This window comes from Chrysemys picta, chromosome 4 (assembly GCF_011386835.1).
Source record: "Chrysemys picta bellii isolate R12L10 chromosome 4, ASM1138683v2, whole genome shotgun sequence".
Taxonomy (NCBI): domain Eukaryota; kingdom Metazoa; phylum Chordata; order Testudines; family Emydidae; genus Chrysemys; species Chrysemys picta.
Window position 1 is genome coordinate 48,249,002 of NC_088794.1, and position 21,099 is coordinate 48,270,100.

Genomic DNA, 21,099 nt, shown 5'->3' on the forward strand with positions numbered 1-21,099 from the left:
TCTTTTATTAATAAATCTTAGATTTAGTTAATAAGGATTGGCTGTAAGCATGTATTTGGGGTGAGATATGAAATATTCATTGACCTGATGGGCAGTGTCTGATCTTTTGGGATTGGGAGAACTTTAAGTATAGTGAATAAGGTTTTCAATAATCCCTCGCTATATTAGACTAGGCTGTCTGGATGGGAGCCAAAGGCTGCATTGCTTAATGGGGACTGTGTTTGGCTTCTTGTTAACCAGTGTGGTACTGCAGAAGCTCTTTTATTACTGGCTCGGTGAATCTAATTATAGAATAAACCACCAGTTTTGGGGATTGTCTGCCTATTTCTTGCAGTCTGCCATGAGTGTGGCATTCTCAGTGTGGCCTCTCCAGGCACCACGGTCACAGGGACCCTAGCTAATTCTCTCTCCATCATAGCCCTCTGTTCCATATCTGATTTCATGAGCTCCCCTCTATTCCAGACAATAGTGAATAGCACACAGACCTTAACACTCACTATTTGCTGCCGTAGGATGGCATTGCATTAGAGAGCTAACATGTGGACCTCCTAGAGGGTGGAAAGCAGCACATGGTTCAGACACAGACATCCCATAGAGATGAATTTATTAAAGGGAGAACACTATATCCTAATAAAGAAGACAGGAAATAAGTTGGTAAAATACAAGTAGGAGCTAGTCAAATGTAAAAGATTCCCATTTAAATCTAACATGTGAAGGCAAACAACTCATAGATTCATAGCTTTTCTAAGGCCAGAAGGGACACATATGATCATTTAGTTTGACCTCCGGTATGGTACAGGTCACACAACTTACACAAAATAATTTCTAGAGTATATCTTTTAGAAAGACATCCAATTTTGACTTAAAAATTGTCATTGATGGAGAATCTACCCTACCCCTTGTTAAATGGTTCCAAATGGTTAATTACTCTCACTATTAACAATGTATGCCTTATTTCTAGTCTGAATATTGATAAAATGAAATTGTCAAAATATGCAGTTGTGTACATACAAGTACTAGAAGTCTAAATACTAAGATGGGTGAACAAGAGTGCCTAGCATTAAATGAGGTTTTGGCTATAATAGGCATCATGGAAACTTGGTGGAATGAGGATAGTCAACGGGACACGGTAATACCAAAGTACAAAGTATATAGGAATGACAGAATAGGTTGTGTTGGTGGGGGAGTGGCTCTATATGTGAAAGAAAGCACAGAGTCAAATAAAGTAAAAATTTTAAATGAATCAAGCTGTACGAATCGCTATAGAATCACTATAGAAATGTCATGCTTGAACAATAGGAATATAGCAATAGGAATAGACTATCAACCACCTGACCAGCATGGAGACAATGCCTGGGGAAATTTGAGAGGCTACAAAGGTAGAACACACAGTAATAATGGGGGATTTCAATTATCCCCATACTGAGTGGGCATATGTCCCTCAGGAAGGGATGCAGATAGAAAATTTCTAGACACCATAAATGACTGCTTTTTAGAACAGCTTTTCCTGGAACCCACAAGGGGAGAGGCAATTTATTGATTTTGTCCTAAGTAGAGCACAGGAGCTAGTCCGAGAGGTGAACACACAGTAATAGCAACCATAACATAATTAAATTTCACAACCTTGTGGGGGGAAAATGCTGAAGAAACCCACCACAGTAGCATTTAACTTCGAAACGGGGAACTACACAAAATTGAGGAAGCTAGTTAAACAAATTAAAAGGAACAGTCACATGGGTGAAATGCTTGCAAACAGCACAAAGACCATTTAAAAACACCATAATAGAGCCTCCAACTAATATATACCCCAATAAAAAAAACAGTAAGAAGAATAAAAAAATGCAACCATTGCTAAACAGAGTAAAAGAGGCAAAAGGCATCCTTTAAAAATTGGAAGTTGGATCCTAGTAGGGAAAATAGAAAGGAGCATAAACCCTGGCAATTCAAGTATAAGGCAGGGCAAGAAAGAATTTGAAGAGCAAATAGCAAAAGACAGAAAAACTAACCACAAATTTTCTTTAAGTACACCAGAAGCAGGAAGCCTGCCAAACAATCAGTGGGGTCACTGGACAATGGAGGTATTAAAAGAGCACTCAAGGGAGGAAAGGGCCATTGCAGAGAAGCTAAGTGAATTCTTTGCATTGGTCTTCATTGTAGAGGACATGGGGGAAATCCTTGCACCCAAGCCATTCTTTTTAAGTGACGAATCTAAGGAACTGTCCCAAAGTGAGGTGTCAACAGAGGAGGTGGGAACAAATTTTTAATTTAACAGTAATAAGTCACCAGGACCAGATAGTGTTCTGAAAGAACTCAAATACGAAACTGCCGAACAACTAACTGTGGTATGTGACCTATCAGATGTTTGGAAGATAGATAATGTAACACCGACATTTTTAAAAAGACTCCTGGCAATTATAGGCTGGTAAAACTAACTTCAGTACCAAGCTAATTGGTTGAAACTATAACTAAGAACAAAATTATCAGACACACAGATAAACACGATATGTTGGGGAAGAGTCAACATGGATTTTGTAATGGGAAATCATGTCTCACCAATCTATTAGAATGCTTTGAGGGTGTCACCAAATATGTGGACAAGGGTGATCGAGTGGATTTATTTGTGGTATTCTATTTGCTACCCAAGATCCATAAACCTGGAAATCCTGGATGCCCCATCATCTTAGTCATTGGCACCCTAACATCAGGATTGTCTGGCTATGTGGACTCTCTCCTCAGGCCCTACACTACCAGCACTCCCAGCTATCTTCGAGACACCACTGATTTCCTGAGGAAACTACAATCCATCAGTGATCTTCCAGAAAACACCATCCTGGCCACTATGGATGTAGAAGCCCTCTACATCAATATTCAACACAAAGATGGACTACAAGCTATCAGGAACAGTATCCCTGATAATGTCACAGCTAACCTGGTGGCTCAACTTTGTGACTTTGACCTCACCCACAACTATTTCACATTTGGGGACAATATATACCTTCAAGTCAGCGGCACTGCTATGGGTACCCGCATGGCCGCACACTATGCCAACATTTTTATGGATGACTTAGAACAACGCTTCCTTAGCTCTCGTCCCCTAACGCCCCTACTTTACTTGCGCTACATTGATGACATCTTCATCATCTGGACCCATGGAAAAGAAGCCCTTGAGGAATTCTACCATGATTTCAATAATTTCCATCCCACCATTAACTTCAGCCTAGATCAATCCACACAAGCGGTCCATTTCCTGGACATTACTGTGCTAATAAGCGATGGTCACATAAATACCACCCTATACCAGAAACCTACCGACTGTTATACTTACCTACAAGCCTCTAGCTTCCATCCAGGACTCATCACAAGATCCACTGTCTACAGCCAAGCTCTAAGATACAACTGCATTTGCTCCAATCCCTCAGACAGAGACAAGCACCTACAAGATCTCTATCAAGCATTCTTAAAACTACAATACCCACCTGCTGAAGTGAAAAAACAGATTGACAGAGCCAGATGAGTACCCAGAAGTCACCTCCTACAAGACAGGCCCAACAAAGAAAATAACAGAATACCACTAGCTGTCACCTTCAGCCCCCAACTAAAACCTCTCCAGCGCATCATCAAAAATCTACAACCTATCCTGAAAGATGATCCCTCACTCTCACAGATCTTGGGAGACAGACCTGTCCTCGCTTACAGACAACCCCGCAACCTGAAGCAAATACTCACCAGCAACCACACATCACTGAACAAAAACACTAACCCAGGAACCTATCCTTGCAACAAAGCCCAATGCCAACTCTGTCCACATATCTATTCAAGTGACATCATCATAGGACCTAATCACATCAGCCATACCATCAGGGGCTCGTTCATCTGCACATCTACCAATGTGATCTATGCCATCATGTGCCAGCAATGCCCATCTGCCATGTACATTGGCCAAACCAGACAGTCCGCAAAAGAATTAATGGACACAAATCTGACATCAGGAACCATAATACTCAAAAACCAGTGGGAGAACACTTTAACCTGTCTGGTCACTCAATGACAGACCTGCGGGTGGCTATTTTACAACAGAAAAGCTTCAAAAACAGACTCCAACGAGAAACTGCGGAACTCGAATTGATATGCAAATTAGACACAATCAATTTAGATTTGAATAAAGACTGGGAATGGCTGAGCCATTACAAACATTGAATCTATCTCCCCATGTAAGTACTCTCACACTTCTTATCAACCTGTCTGTACTGGGCTATCTTGATTATCACTTCAAAAGTTTTTTTTCCCCCTTACTTAATTGGCCTCTCAGAGTTGGTAAGACAACTCCCACCTGTCCATGTTCTCTGTATGTGTGTATATATATCTCCTCAATATATGTTCCATTCTATGCATCCGAAGAAGTGGGATATAGCCTACGAAAGCTTATGCTCAAATAAATTTGTTAGTCTCTCAGGTGCCAAAAGTACTCCTGTTCTTTTTCCAGTGGATATGGTGTTCTTGGACTTTCAGAAAGCCTTTAACAAGATCCATCACCAAAGGCTCTTAAGCCAAGTAAACAGTCCTCCTGGGATAAGAGGGAAGGTCCCCTCATGGATCAGTAAAGATAGGAAACAAAGGGTAAGAATAAATGGTCAGTTTTCACAATGGAAAGAGGTCAATAGCAGGGTATCCCAGAGATCAGTACTGGAATCTGTGCTATTCAATATAATCATAAATAATCTGGAAAAGGGGTGAACAGTGAGATGGCAAAATTTGCAGACTATATTAAATTACTCAAATTAGTTAAGTCCAAAGCTGACTGTGAAGAGTTACAAAGGGATCTCACTAAACTGGGTGACTGGGCAACAAAATGGCAGATTAAATTTAATGTTGATAAATGCAAAGTAATGTGCATTGGAAAAAATAATCCTTAAAAAAAAAAAAAAAAAAAAAGCCGCAATCGGCGACGGCAGTTCAGCGGCAGGTCCTTCGCTCCTAGAGGGAGTGAGGGACCTGCCGCCCCAGAATTGCCGCAGGTGCTGCCCCTCTCCCTTGGCTGCCCCAAGCACCTGCTTGTTAAGCTGGTGCTTGGAGCCGGCCCTGCAAGAAAGAGATCTTGGAGTCATCGTGGATAGTTTTCTGAAAACACTGTTCAATGTGCAGCAGCAGTCAAAAAAGCTAACAGACTATTAGGAACATTAGGAAAGGGATAGATAATAAGATAGAAAATATAATAATGCCATTATATAAATCCATGTTATACCCACCCCTTGAATACTGCATGTGGCTCCAGTTGCCCCATCTTAAAAAAAAATTAGAATTGGAAAAGGTACAAAGAGGTATGGCACAGCTTCCATATGAGAAGAGATTAAAAAAGACTCTTACAAAAGAGGTAACTCAATGAGGATATGGTAGAGGTCGATAAAATCATGAATGGAGAAAGTAAATGGGGAAGTGTTATTTACCCCTTCAATAACACAAGAACTAGGGGTCACTCAACTAAATTAATAGGCAGCAGGTTTAAAACAAACAAAAGGAAGTACTTTTTCACATAATGCATAGTTAACCTGTGGGACTTGTTTCTAGGGGATGTTGTGAAGGCCAAAACTATAACACAACATTCAACAAAGAATTAGATACGTTCCTGGAGGATATGTCCATCAATGTTATTAGCCAAGATGGTCAGGGATGCAGCCCAATACTTGAGGTGTCCATAAACCTCTGACTGCCAATAGCCGGGACTGGATGACAAGGGATTTGAAATTGCCCTGTTCTGTTCATTCCCTCTGACGCATCTGCACTGACCTCTGTTGGAAGACAGGACTAGGTGGACCATTGATCTGACCTAGTGTGGCCACTCTATTATTCGAGACAGTAAAAACATCCCAGGCTGGAGAATGCCTGGAATCTCCCTGCTCTGTCTGTTTGGATTTTTGAATGTGGTCAGCATTAAATATTTTTAGATATTAGATATTAGATTTTTATAGATGCCAGGCTACCAGATATATTTCTAGTACTGCAAAAGGGTGTTCATTAGTGCAAAGGTACCGGACATGCTAGGTAAGTGATACCAAACCAAAACTTTTTTGACCTTTAGTGCCAAATTTAAAAAAAAAATCTGATTTGTCAAGGACTTGAGTTCCAGGTTTCTTTTATTTTTCATCCCAGGGAAGAGCCTTCTCTCCGCAATTTTACAGCCTCCATAGTGAAAGTTCCATGTGATGATTTTACTCTGCAAAGAATGGCTGAATGGAGTCTCTTTCTGAGCCCCGGCATACTTTCTCCCATCTCAGCCAGGTGGGTCACTGCAAAGCAACATGAGGCGCTCTATATTTGCTTGGAGATCAGTGACTGGGCATGGGAATCAAATTCTATTCTTACCCCTTCAATTACCAGACTTAATTACTATCTACCTCACTCTAATCCCCTGGGTTTCTTTTTCCTTTCCTTTCTTTAATTCTTTACTCTGTCTACCCATCTCTCAAATTTCTGCTCCCTCACTTCATCACACACACTCAACTGCACAATCTTCCTTCCATCCCATCTTCCACACACACACTCCCATCTCAATTGGGGATGAGTCACTTAAGTCATTCCCAATACTGGCCCAACTTCCTAAAATTAACAGTACAAATAGATATCAGTCAATTTGAGTGTCTCAAACATCATGCTATTTCCTACTGGCTCTGTTCCCCCAGGAGCCATCATGTCAGAGATCACCATCCTTAATCTAGGTGGTAAAAAAGAGTTTATTCTATATCTCTTTACATTTCATTTCCTCAGTTCACTGACATGTACCACTCATTAGTCCATCAGGCACAGATCTGCAATCAGATCTGAGTAGCGTCTCAAACCAAGCAAAGCTATTGGTCTCAGACATGATAAATAGTCTTGCTTCCTGAGGCTAATCAAGTTCTGAAAACAAAGATCATTTAGAGATTCACATGGCTGATACAATGTAATCACTCTATCTCCCCAAACAATATAATACTGTAAACAAATTTTGCCCAGTGTATCTACTGAGCAGAATTTGGAAGAGAAGTTACACCAGACTAACGATGAGATTGCTTTATCTCATGATAATGGAGATTATAACATGTGTCACCACAGTAATTCTACTGCAATTGCTAGATCCAGTATCACAGGATAGCTAGACAGGGGAAACAAGTAAACAACACAACACATTTCCTGCGTAAAATCATACTATCCATGCTAAATGACAAATCTGAGCTATTGAACCTCTGGGGTCCCTGGAATTCCTTTTTCCCTAAACAAACCATTAGAGAAATATAATCTGTTGCAGAAAAGTTTTGCATAGATGTACTGAATATTCTATAGCAATCTGTGCCGTAGTAATTTCCCAATCAGCTGAGCTGATAAAGGGCCATAGTAATCTCATGGTCATATTCTATCTTGCCACTGCAAAGACTGTTGGACAGACAGTGGAGGTAAAGTCCACGGCCATCAAATCCTGTGAATATTGGGGATCTATTGAGAAAGGAAGTTCTGACCTCTACTATTCAGGTATTTATATGGGCCCTGTTACTGTGGAATCAGAGCACCTCCTTCATGAATCTCTCTTCAACAAAGACAGCCTGGAGCTGTGCTGCCATTATCCAGAAAGTGTTGCGCATTCAATTTCTGAAAAAGAAATTAATCGTACTCTTTTAAGGTGTCACAAGTGGGGCAACCAAAAACTGAGATACTCTAACTAGTTACTTTTGAAAATTTAGGCCAAAGTTCTCACTCATCGACATTAATGGGAGCTTTGTTTGAGTAAGGGCTTTGGCCCATTGGTTTTAAAACTGAAACAAGCCTAGGCTATTAGGCAGCAGTGATTTTATGATGCCAGTTTTTATACTACATTGGCAAACAGCTGGAATTTATTCTCCTTTTCTGCAAAACAATTTTAATGAAAAATTGTCAGTTTTTCTGGAGATGCAAATTATTTTCCACACCTTTTCCAAGTACTCTTGTTTCCAGATTAAAATAAATACTTTGCACTTCTAGAGAGTTTGTCCCCCACAAGGATCTCAAGCTACTTTACAGATATTGGGCTGTACCCTGAAAAAGAGGAACTGAAGCACAGAAAGGCTGAGGGAAAGAATCCTCAGTTCCAACAGGTGGCTCAGGACCTTTACCATGTGGAAAGTGGAGTAATGGACACACAACGAGGAGTTAGTTTGGTAGGAAAATTTACTGTTCATGCCCATGTCTGCCCCTGCTGTTGTGGTGCAGAGATACTCCATGGCATGCAGAGTGCACAGAGCCCCAGGCATAAGATGTCTACTGTCTGTCCGACTAGCATAAGCAGATATAAATGTAGCATTTCTGATGTGATGTTAGGTGGGTGCACAAACAAGTATTTGCCCCAAGAACTTTATTTGTACATACATTCCTTTGAAAGGCTCCCAAATAGGAGTTGTAAGTGAATATCTGAAGGCAGAATTTGGCCCTATGTTAGTAATTGGTTTAGTCAGAATTATTGGTTATATTGAACAATGCTTTAATGAAAGCTTTTCCCTTTTTTGGCTTTACTGTTAAAACAGTTTTAGGAATAGTCTTGTCTAATAAAAATTTTGCTGGGAAATAGTTTCAACTTTTGACTTTACAAATCATGATTTTATTAACAGGTTCATCATAAATGACAACTAAAATAGGTTCACTCTACCTTTTATGATTATTCCCATGTTCTGTTTTATAGGCATGCCTTTTCTTATTTAAAAGATTTTCTTCTGATCCTTTGATGGAAGAGTGTGTTACAAAATGTTTGCTGGCATCTTTCTTGAGTCCAAATACATTCTAAATTCAAAGCTTCTGTGATTCAAAACACAATATTTGATCATAAAAAGCTTTGGAATTAAGATTATTTCATGTCATTTTCTAAATGCTTTTTTAATATCAAGATTAAAACTATAATGAAAAATACATCCACTACCATTTACTAAATGACAGGTTTCAGAGTAGCAGCCGTGTTAGTCTGTATCCGCAAAAAGAACAGGAGTACTTGTGGCACCTTAGAGACTAACAAATTTATTAGAGCATAAGCTTTCGTGGACTACAGCCCACTTTGCATCCGAAGAAGTGGGCTGTAGTCCACGAAAGTTTATGCTCTAATAAATTTGTTAGTCTCTAAGGTGCCACAAGTACTCCTGTTCTTTTTATCATTTACTAAAGTAGAAACAAAATTCAATTTGAGTCTGTAACATGAAGTTCCTAAAGTGAAGAACAGTGACTCTTTCAAGGTGATACAGAAAAGGAACAACAATGTGTTTGTGCCCTTGTTTATTTTTTTATTTATTTTTATTTTGCTTCTTTATGATGTATAAAAAAGGCAGGAAAGGACTTGAAAAATATTAAGGTATTTATTATTTTTGTTGTCTTTAATTTCAGAAATTCAATTTCTGGTCAATCCTTTTTTCCCCCCTGGAAAACTCTAAATTTACCATACCATTTCTTTGTATTGGTATAACTGCTTCAATGGCATGGGCGATTGCACCAATTTAAATTATTTTCTCTATCAAGTTAGTTAAATTGGTGCAAGCCCCCATTATGGTCAACATAAGAAATAGTATTATGATGACACTAGAGATACCATCATGCAAGTGAAACCTGATAAACTGAGAAGGGAAATTATTGTGATTTAGAACTACTTAAAACGTTTTGGTTTTGTTACCACTTATTTATCTCAAAACATCAGATTAAAAAATTGCCAGAAAAGCTGTTTTTGTTAAAATGTTCAGCCCTTCCTAACCCATTCATTTATGGATGGATAAAGCTCCTAATACTCATCTGAAACTTCTCACTAATGTCACTTGCAAAACCAGGGAGCAGCACAATTTACATTCCCAATATTTCCAAGGTAAAGGAGAAGCAGAAACCCCCCCTATTTTTTCTTGTTGCAAGTCATCTTAAAAAAAAAGGGGGGTGTTTACTGTAAGCTATTATCATAAACTATATACCTACCAGCTATTAAGTAAATAACAGTTGGTAAAATCCTGAAAACCTTACTGAGTGAAAACTTCCACTACGTGAGAGTTTGATTGAATAAACTGAGTTGGGACATCAAGATCTGTCCCAATAACAACAGTTTTAGTTTTATTGTTCCTTTCATCCAAAGATCTCAAAGCACTTTGCAAACGTTAAACATCAAAACCACCCATATTACATATTATCTCTGTTTTTCAGATGGCAAATTGAGGCACAAAGAAATAAAGGCCTAAATTTTCAAAAGTGGTCTCTGATTTTGGAAATGTCAAATGCCTAGCAACTGATTTTGAGAAATAGGGAGCAACTACAACTCCAGAAAAAGTCACTGGGAACTGTGAGTGCCCACTTAGAACCTTTGAAAGTCACATCCTAGGTGAATTAAGTTGAGCAACCAAAAACTGAGTTACCGCAAATCAGTAGAAACTTCAGAAAAAAAATAGGCATAAATTGACTTGCGTTAGGTCACTTTGTTAATTAGTGTTGAGGGGAAGGTAAAAACCAGATCCCATTTTTCTCACCCCTTTGCTCCATCCATTAGACAACCTTCCTCCCAATCTGCTCTTTTCTTTTTGACTTTTTTTTCCCAAGGATCAACTGGAATGAACTGGAATTTCAGCCAAACAATTACAGTCTAATAAAGTTATAAGCAACAGAAAATTAGGTCTTATAATGGGAAGCATAGGGCCACCTATTAAGGTTGCCCTATCAACCCCATCCATAATATATAAAAAACACCTCTTTTTATCCCATCTGATTATAATTGCCACACACTACAGAATAGCTGGATCTCCATGCACGAAGGACACTCATTAATTGTGTTGGAAAAAAATCTCAAACACATTCAACACAATTAAAAAAAAAAGTTTCCTAAATAGAACAATGTTTGTTTTAGTTGCCATGGCATTTAATGGCAACATGCAAATTCATTTTAAAGAGTTTTTGGCTCTAGTGTATTTTCTGTTCTCTTAAACAGAAAAGCATATTTTATAATATAAAAAGGATAAAGTAACACTGAATATACTATTTTTTCTTTTTATTGCAGGAAATATTTTAATTTAAAAGCTAGCTCTGTCTATAAAGTTTCCTCCAAATTCCTTATAGTCAATTAATTCAAAGAAAAATGGCTTCAAACCTTGATTAGAGAAGCCAGAAACATATTGGGTTGATAAACAAAGGCTGGGACACTAAAATTCTTACCATATCAAGTCAGTTTTGCATTTGCTAAATCTGAGTAGCACTGCATTCTTCTATTGCCAGCACTGAGAACAAGAGTATTTTGTATTCTAGGTGTGCATGGCAACGCTTTTGTGTTGAGATGAGCCAAAAAAGAAGTAGCAATTAAGAAGCTCATTTTAAATTACAACTGACAACTTTAATGGAAAAGTGTGCTGTACAGTCTCATGAATATTCAAAGACAATACAAACCTCTGCATAACATAACTGGTTTAAGTATTAAGGATTACATTTTCTCCTTCATTTTTGCAGCAGTGAGGCATCTAGAATTTGAGTGAAGGTCTCTTAAACAATCTCATTGGGATGGCTTTAGAGCAGGGATGGGCAAACTATGGCCTGTGGGCCACATCTGGCCCGCCAGCCAATTTAATCCAGCCCTCAAGCTCCCGCTGGGGAGCGGGGTCTGGGGTCTCCCGGCCAATGGGAGCGCAGAGCCCCTTGGCTGCCCCTAAACGTAGAAGCCGGAGGGGGAACATGCCACTGCTTTAGGGTGACCAGATCACAGGGATGAAAAAAAAAGAAGAGCAGTTTCACAGGGGCCGGGGGCATTAGCAGGCCCAGCGGATCGCACACAGTGCCCCGGATGCCCCGGCGGGGAGCCCCGCACCTCTCCCGCTCGGCTGCGCTCCAGCGGCTCCTTCCCGGGGGCTCCCCAGCAGTGGCGGGGAAGTTTATCGGTTCGGGGGACCCTGGCCAGCTCCTCGCTCCTGTCCGCTGGCCGCCCCGCCTGGGACAAGTCTCGCCCCCACAGCCCCTCTCCGCCACGTGTCTCCGGCGGGCAGCCCACGCCTCTGGGCCGTGCCACCCACCCGGGCCCACCACACTGCCCCGTGGGCTGCAGGGCTGGAGCACTCCCAGCCCCGGCTGGCCATAGCCCGTGTGCCCAGGCTGCTGCACAGGGGCGTCTCCTCCCCAGGCCCAGATCGGGATCCAATGGGGCAGTGAGGGGGCGGGGCTGGGGGCAGGGATTTGGGGAGGGATCCAATGGGGGAAGGAGAGGGCGAGAGCCCCTCTGGGCTCCGCCTGTGCGCTGGAGCGGAGGGCAAAATTGTTTGTTTGTCCAGTGTCCCGACCGATGTTCAGGGCAAACAAGCAAATATCGGGACAGTCCCGATAAAATCGGGACGTCTGGTCACCCTACGCTTCTTCCAGGAGCTGCTTCAGGAAAGCGCCGCTCAGAGCCTGCACCCCTGACCGCCTCTCACACCCCAACCTCCTGCCCCAGCCCTGATCCTCCTCCTACCCTCTGAATCCCTCAATCCTAGCCTGGAGCACCCTCCTGCACCCCAAACCCCTCATCCTCAGCCCAACCCCAGAGCCCACACCCCCAGCCAGAGCCCTCACCCCCTCATGCACCCAACCCCAATTTCGTGATCATTCATGACCCGCCATACAATTTCCATACTCAGATGTGGCCCTCGGGCCAAAAAGTTTGCTCACCCCTGCTTTAGAGGGCCAAAGTCATCCCTCATTCATACTCACACAGCCTCACCAAACCAAATTCACTACAGGCATCAGCTGTTGCAAAACCATTTGTAGTCAATAGAGTTGTGCACACACACACACCAGCAGCACCTTTGTCTTGGTTACTTCAGTGTGGTTACATGGATGTAACTGAGGGCAGAATTTGGTTCATAAGGTTTTAGTATTCCTTAGGCAGCGAATGGAAGGTTTGTATTTTCAAAGTGGTAGTGAAGGTGTTATGCAAAGGTGTTGTCACAAATTGTTGAATTGTCTTTATAAATGTCTGTGCAATACTTTGAAAATTTAGCCATTAACATTAATGTTTCAGAGCACAAATGTAACAGGAAACACTGGAATTGTGTGTTGCAGGGCCTGGTGAGAATAGTTCAAAGCTAATATGTTCAGACAGTTTGGCTGTTTTCTCCACTGTGCTGCAATCTACAACTATTCTGGAAGGGTGTAAAATAGCTGACCCATTAAAGAATGTCAGAATATGCAAAAATATTAGTTACAACATATAATTTAAACTATTTAAAAAACAACTTTTGCTACCACGGACTTAAGATTCTCAGTAGGATACTTGTTTCAAGTACACCTCTATCTCGATAGAACGCTGTCCTCGGGAGCCAAAAAATCCTACTGAGTTATAGGTGAAACCGTGTTATATCAAACTTGGTTTGATCCACCGGAGTGCACAGCCCCGCCCCTCTGGAGTGCTGCTTTACCATGTTATATCCGATATCATGTTATATCGGGTTGAATTATAATCGGGGTAGAGCTGTAGAAATGGACCTTGCAAGCACTTAGGGTTAAATTTATCATACTCACTCTTTCAGGCAGAACATTTAGCAGCTATTTATTTAATGAGAGAGGACAGATTGCTAATCATACAATGATTTTGTTCGGTGGCACTAGAAAAATAGCATCTGGCTGTTTCCTGGCAAATTCTCAACCCAATCCTGCATTCCTTATATACCCCAATCTCAATAGGTATTTGACGGCAAATCAGCAAATGCTTTCAATGCAAAAGAAGTTCAGAAGTAATTAATATTAAGGGACAAATTAATAGGAGCTGTACTTGGACAACTAATGGCAGAATTTAGCTCTGGACCACTAGTTACTTGAGTCAAAGTCTTCCTCACCCGGCCCAATTCAATTAACTAGTTCCTCACAACATCTAGTTCAGACTTCAAGGGCCAAATTCGGTTCTTTAATGAATATAAGCCACTCCCACTGGCTGCAACAGAAGTCATTCATGTGAGTGCATCTGAAAGCAGAAACTGTCTCCAAATAATTTTGTTTTACTAGTGCTCCATAATAATCTATCACAGTTGTAGTCTTAGCAACAGATTTCTCCATCTTATAATTAATTTACTTACAATAAGTAAAAAGCAACAACTCCTCTACCTTTATATAAGAGAGAAGCTACTTTATAACTGCTAACAAATAGTCTATATTCTTAAGAAAACAAAATGAAGATGTTAAAACTCCAGCTGATGCCACTGGGTGTTGTGTGTATGAGTGTAGGATCAGACCCCAAATGAAACATCGCCATAGCCCAGCCCAAGAAATGAGCAAAGGTAAGGTTGAAAAGTAATACAAATATAAAATAAACTGATATTTCATTACCTAACAGTGGAGTCTGAAGTCTGGAACTGCCATAGTCAAGATAATGTCCAGTATTGTAGGTGAAGAAGGGATAATGAAATGGCAATGGGCTTTTGGATTGAATACAGTAAGCAGGACCCTCCTGTTATAAGAGAGAGAAAAAAAATCATAATAGTAAACCTTAAGGTTTTTCAAAAAGTAGGATGTTGCCTAGCTGTATTTGAAGGCACTCAAAATGATCAAGCAACATGCATCATTCTCTCCAAAAGTAAGATAATGACACGTATTGTACCTATTTAAAAGCATACTGAAAAAGCTCATGATCTATTCAGTGTGACTGTAGCCATATCAGAGAATATTAGAAGAGGCAAGGTGGGTGAGGTAATCACTTTTATTGGACCAACTTCTGTTGGTGAGAAAGAGAGACAAGCTTTCGAGCCACCCAGAGCTCAAAAGTTTGTCTCTCTCACCAACAGAAGTTGGTCCAATAAAAGACATTACCTCACCCACCTTATCTCTCTAAAATCTTGTTCTGTCATTTTGAGCTAAATTAACGTCCATACAAAGGACCTACAGAAAGCCCCAAGCACCACTTAAGCCCTTTATACAGGGTTTAAGTAGTTGGGGTGTGTGTGGAGGGGAGAGCAGGTCCTCTGCACCAGCGTGAATTCTATAAGTTACAAATTTATTATTATTAAAAGTTAACAAGCAAAAAATAGAAAAAAAATCAAGTACTTATGATCTGATCCAGAAAAATGATATTCATGTACCCTGGGCCTCAGATGTTCCCATACTGGCTCTGTGACAGCTGGATCAATCTATTCAGAGGAATGGTCAGTACTCTGCTGCTGTAGCTCCCAAAGAGAAGAATTCCAGCCCTACAACAGGGGATTATAGGGAAACCTACTGGAACAGATGCAAGTTAGCACTCTGCTTCTGGGCAGCTTGCAGCTCCCAATTCTCTTTACTGAGCTCTCTTCCCAAACTTGGACCCATAGTGGAGTTTCTACTGCCTTAGCCCTGGTCTACACTATGAGTTTAGGTCGAATTTAGCAGCGTTAGATCGATTTAACGCTGCACCCGTCCACACGATGAAGCCATTTTTGTCCACTTAAAGGGTGCTTAAAATCGATTTCTGTACTCCTCCCCGATGAGGAGATTAGTGATTATATCGATATCGCCGGGTCAAATTTGGGGTAGTGTGGATGCAATTCGACGGTATTGGCCTGCGGGAGCTATCCCAAAGTGCTCCATTGTGACTGCTCTGGACAGCACTTTCAACTCAGATGCACTGGCCAGGTACACAGCAAAAGCCCCGGGAACTTTTTAATTTCATTTCCTGTTTGACCAGTCTGGCGAGCTCATCAGCACAGGTGACCAAGCAGTCCCAGAATCACAAAAGAGCTCCTGCATGGACTGAACGGGAGGTACTGGATCTGATCGCTGTTTGGGGAGATGAATCCGTGCTATCAGAACTCCGATCCAAAAGACGAAATACCAAAATATTTGAAAAAATCTCCAAGGGCATGATGGACAGAGGCTACAACAGGGACCCGCAGCAGTGACGCTTGAAAATTAAGACGCTAAGGCAAGCCTACCAAAAAACCAAAGAGGCAAACAGCTGCTCCGGGTCAGAGCCCCAGACATGCCGCTTCTATGATGAGCTGCATGCAATTCTGGGGGGGGCCCCTACCACTACCCTACCCCTGTCCTGCAAGGGGGAGTCTCAAGCAACAGGGATGAGGATTTTGGGGACGAGGAAGATGAGGCGGTGGAGGAGGAGGAAGATAGCGCACAGCACACAAGCAGAGAAACCATTCTCCCCGACAGCCAGGAACTGTTTACCTCCCTGGAGCCAATAACCTCCCAACCAGGCAGTGGTTGGATGACGACAGTTAGCAGTCCTACTGCACCGTCTGCTGAAAGCTGTATGGCGTCTGCACGGAAAAAAGGCGCAAAACGATTGTCTGCCTTTGCTTTCATGGAGGGAGGGACGACTGACAACAATCACAACATGTACCCCAAAACACCTGCAACAATGTTTTTGCCCCATCAGGCATTGGGAGCTCAACCCAGAATTCCAATGGGCAGCGGAGATTGCAGGAACTGTGGGATAGCTACCACAGTGCAACTCTCCGAAAGTCGACGCTAGCCACGGTACTCTGGATGCACTCTGCCGACTTAATGTGCTTAGTGGGGACACACACAATCGACTGTATAAAATCGCTTCCTAAAAATCGACTTGTATAAATTCGATCTAATTTCATAGTGTAGACATACCCTTAGGGCTTGCATACCTGCATAGGCACAAGTAGTCAAAGAGACCAAATATGGGGGAAATTAATGATACTAATAAAAAAAGTTGGGATACATTGGTATTTTTCCAGTGATGGGCTCCTTCCTCCCCAGTTGCTGTTTTTTATGGGTAGGGATAATATTCAAGCAGCACAGCCTATATTTATTTTATTCTGCCTGGCTGTGCCTCAAAATATCTGTCACCCAGGGAGAGACTATTTAGTACTGGGGCTTCTTTAAAACTCTTCCCTGGCTGGCTGATAGTCAGCATGGGACGAACCAGTCCCCTAATAACATTCTCATGAGTCTGATTAGCATGTATGATGACTGGGCTTGCCAGAATCTGTAACCCATTCCCAACAGCTACTACAGAAAGCTAAAAGTTGTTAACCTAGTGCACTACAGCTTTGGTGGGGAAAAAAAATCAACAAAACAGATAAGTGTTTGGAATACTATCAGTACTGTGCCATGCTGCTCTGAGATTCTTTAAAGGACGGACTTGTATAACATCATCATTATTATAACTTACCTAGTGTGAACTCACTGGAAAGTTGTCAGTGGAAACTTTCATAACCCAGGTGTTTCTCCCACATTTCCAGGGAGTTTACATTGCTTTTCAAAAGAGAAACTAATGTACAAAGCAAGTGGGGAACTGAACATAACGAATGTCTCTACATTAGAAAAAATAAGTGCAGGGAAGAAGAAATGCATGGCTAATTCTTATGGAAAGCATAAGATCAATACATAAGCGAAACTAGATATTCATAACCACTGTGTAGAGGTTTTTCAGGATTTTTTTAAAGTTATATTTCAAAGTACCATTCTTAGGCCTGGTCTACACTTCAAAGTTAGGCTGACATAAGCCACCTTGCGTCAATGTAGATGTGCAGGTGCCTACACCTAAAATTGTCTCCCACTGGTGTAAGCACCCCATTGCAACACCAAGGCAAGGCAGCAACACCAATTCCCTGAATGGCATTGAGCCATGTTTGACGTACTAAGGGCAATACTGTATGAGTGTAAAAACTGCATTACTCATGTCAACCCTAACAGTCCTCCAGCAGCTGTCCCACAATGCCTGACACTGACTGCTCTCGTCACATTTGTGAACTCCAATGCCCAGGGTCATGGAGACTGGAACCCCATATCTTTTCCTGATTGCACAGCTTGGTGAGCACACTTAGCAGCTCTCCACTGTTGTGTGCATCTTGCTGGCAATGTGCTTCAGACACACTCTGGCGTGGAGTAGACAGGAGCTATTAGATCTCCTAGGCATGTGGGGAGAAGAGGCTGTGCAGGCACCGCTATAGATCAGTTGCAGAAATGTGGACATCTATGAGCAGATTGCACAGAGGATGCAAGAAAAGAAGTATGACCGGGATCAGCAGCAGTGCCACATGAAAGTGAAGGAATTGTGTCAGGCCTACCAGAAGGCCACAGAGGTCAACAGTCGATGTAGTGCCAAGCCACAGACTTGCTCTTTTGGTAAAAGTGGCAACATGCCCTACTTTGCAGAGACACTACCCCCACCCCAGATATCACTGGGTACACTGCTTTTCATTCCTTAGGCAGGGGATGGGGCATGCAGAACAGATTGTTATGTACAAAGGGACATCCCTTTGAGGTACTCTGCAATCCTTTCCTGAAGATTTCTATTGATGACAGCCTTATTTCTTCCTCCGTGGTAGGACACTTTCCCATGGCAGTCTGTGATGACTTCAGTAGGCACCAATGCAGTAAACAGAGTGGCGGCATACGGGACCAGGTGGCTTTGGGACGCCAGCAGCAGCTGTGCTCTGTGTCTTTGTTACCATCAGGAATGAGATATCAGCTAAAAATCACCACCGCCCATGGGAAATGGTGCCAATCTTCAGTGCTATTGCCCTATATTCACAGTTTTACGCAACTGAGCAATTCCCTCCTCATTTTCCTCATTCCTGGTGGGTCGTATCCATCATGGCTGGTGCTGTGAGTGGTGCTGTGCACAAGCACTCTGAAGCAGAAGTGTCAATAGTCATGTCTTGTTTAAAACTTCAGGGGGACAAGGAAAGGGAGTTCTGAACCTTAACTTTTGCTTTCTGTTATGACTATACTGACAATGGTACCTCTGTGTGCTTTATCTGTAGCTGCTGCTGTTGCAGCCTTGAGGGGTTCCCCCTCCACCCACGTGGAAAGTCTGAGTCAGATAAGGAGAAAAAAGAAGAGGTCTTGGGATGACATGTTCCATGAGACCCTGCAAACCAATGCTGCATCAGACTGCAAGCAGAGGGCCTGGAGGGTGAATATTTCTGACCGTTTAGAAAAGGAAAAAGAGCTGACAGGAAAAAGCCTCAGGAGTCCCAGCAGGAAAAGGAGAGGGAGATGCCCCAGGACAAACTGGGGCTTCTCAAGCAACAAACACAGATACTGTAGATTCTTGTGGCCCTACAGGTTCAACAATTCCTCGCCTCCCTTTGCAATCATGGAGAACTCCGCACACCCCGCCTCAATATTCCACATGGCATCAGGGACCGCTGCACTACTCCTACCATTTCACACCAGGAGACATTAAGGACAACCACAGCTTCAGATACAGTGACCTGAGGAAGCCCCAGTTACTGTATGTGTAGCCAAAGTGAACAGGTTAAGTTCTGTTCCATTAATTTATTAAAGTTTTTGATGTATTTGCTTTTAAGTTGCACAGATATTTTGGACTGGTCTTGTTATTCAAAATTCTATTAATCTTTATTAGTTCCCAGCATACACTTCAGAATGCCTGGAGGTACTGAAAGCACCCACTTGTTATTGTGCAGTGTGACAGAACTCAAAGGATCAGTGACAGTGTAATAATCATAAATGTACAACAAGCATCACACAATTAATAGGCACACTGACAGTGTTATAGTCATAGATGTACAGCAAGTACCACACAGTTCCTAACAGGCCTCAAAAGTGCATGGCCAGGGAGAGCACAGTCCAGCACAAGGCACTACTGTGGCTCATTGTTAAAGTGACTTTCAAGGCGTCCCTCAGCTGTGTAGCTCCACACTGAGCTCTTCTAATAGCCATTGTGTCTGGTTGTTCAAACACGGCAGACAGCTGCTTCATGTCTGCCCACCACCCCAGCAGCAACATTTCCCAAGTTGTCTCACCAATATTATGCAGGACACAACAGGCAGCTATAACCATTGGGATATTTTTCACACTGAGATCCAATCATCTGAGTAAACAACGCCATAGTCTCTTCAGTATACCAATAGCACATTGAACTGTCATTCTGCCACCTGCTGTGCTGATAGTTGAATCTTTCCTTGGTGCTGTCAAGGTTTCCGGTCTACAGCTTGATGAGCCAGGGGAGCAAGAGATGGGCTGGGATCCACAGGATCACCACTGGCATTTCAACATTGCCAATGGCAATCTACTGGTTGGGAAAGAAAGTCTCTGCTTGTAACTTTCTGAACAGTCCTGTTTTCTTAAATATGCACGCGTCATATACCTTCCCTGACCAGCTAGGACTGATGTTAGTGAACCATCCCCAGTGATCTACCAATGCTTGCATAACAACAATAGAAAAGTAGCTTTATCTGCTGATATACCCTGGGGCAAAGTGGGCTGCAGCCAAAATAGGGATATGCATGCCATCTATTGCTCCACTGCGTTAAGGATCCCCACTGCTGCAAATCCATCCACTATGTCCTGCCCATTGCCAAGAGCCATAGTCCTGCACAGCAGAAGACTATTAATGGCTTTGCACACTTGCATGACAACAGTCCCCACAATGGATTTTCCAGCTCCAAAATGATTTGCCATGGACAGTTAGCAAGCCACCACTGCAAGTTTACACAGTGTGATTGCCACTTGCTTCTCCACGGTCAGAGCAGCTCTCATTCTGGTGTCCCAAGGCTGGAGGGTGGCGGTGAGCTCAGCACACAGATCCAGGAACATGGCCTTTTGCAACTGAACATTCTGCAGTCATTGCTCATCATCCCAACCCCACATTACATTACAATCCCACCAGTCAGTGCTTGTTTCCCTGGCAGCTGCTCTGTGAATGCCAACAACAACCTTGAATTGGTTTTCGCTACATCCCACAGCAACCGGTCCTCCATGAAATTGTCATGCTCCCCACCGATGAGGTTCTTCTTCCTGCTCTGCAAATACCAAAGGATTGTGTGCCTCGTGCTTGCAACGCTAACGCAGAGCTGTGCATATTCCAAGCTTCTGTCAGAGACTGTGGACAGTGAGGAGGGCCATGCAGGTTCATGGGATTTTTTGTTTAAAAAGGTGTGAAAATTATGGGATGTGAATGACATTATTGAATGGAGACGTTGCATGATGGGAACTTGAGTCCTAGCTCCCAGTCACCCGTGCGTGGCTCGTTTCTGTTCCACCTTGCATTGCCAAAACTTGGCAAAAAATAACGAGCTGGACGGTGGTGAGTTTCACACTGGGATAACTTCCCATAGTGCACCACACTGTGCATTCCCGGTGAGTGCATGCAGCACTGACGCAAAAAGCCAAATATGCATGTGTATGAGCAATATACTAACC

General features: G+C 42.3%; 1 protein-coding gene across 34 annotated transcripts in view; it reads right to left on the reverse strand.

Annotated features, from left to right (window-relative positions):
* Positions 1–21,099, reverse strand: part of IRAG1 (inositol 1,4,5-triphosphate receptor associated 1) — a 144,921-nt gene that overhangs the window by 110,210 nt on the left and 13,612 nt on the right. For 20 of the 34 annotated variants that reach the window (XM_065594826.1, XM_065594825.1, XM_065594824.1 and 17 more), the window contains exon 2: positions 14,296–14,416. The exons of 6 other annotated variants lie outside the window; for them this stretch is intronic. The gene's annotated coding sequence lies outside the window, so the exon portion shown is untranslated. Of the gene's footprint in view, positions 1–8,650; positions 8,797–14,295; positions 14,417–21,099 lie in introns of all 34 variants that reach the window. 8 more of the 34 variants (XR_010600965.1, XM_065594827.1, XM_065594828.1 and 5 more) reach the window with 1 other exon arrangement.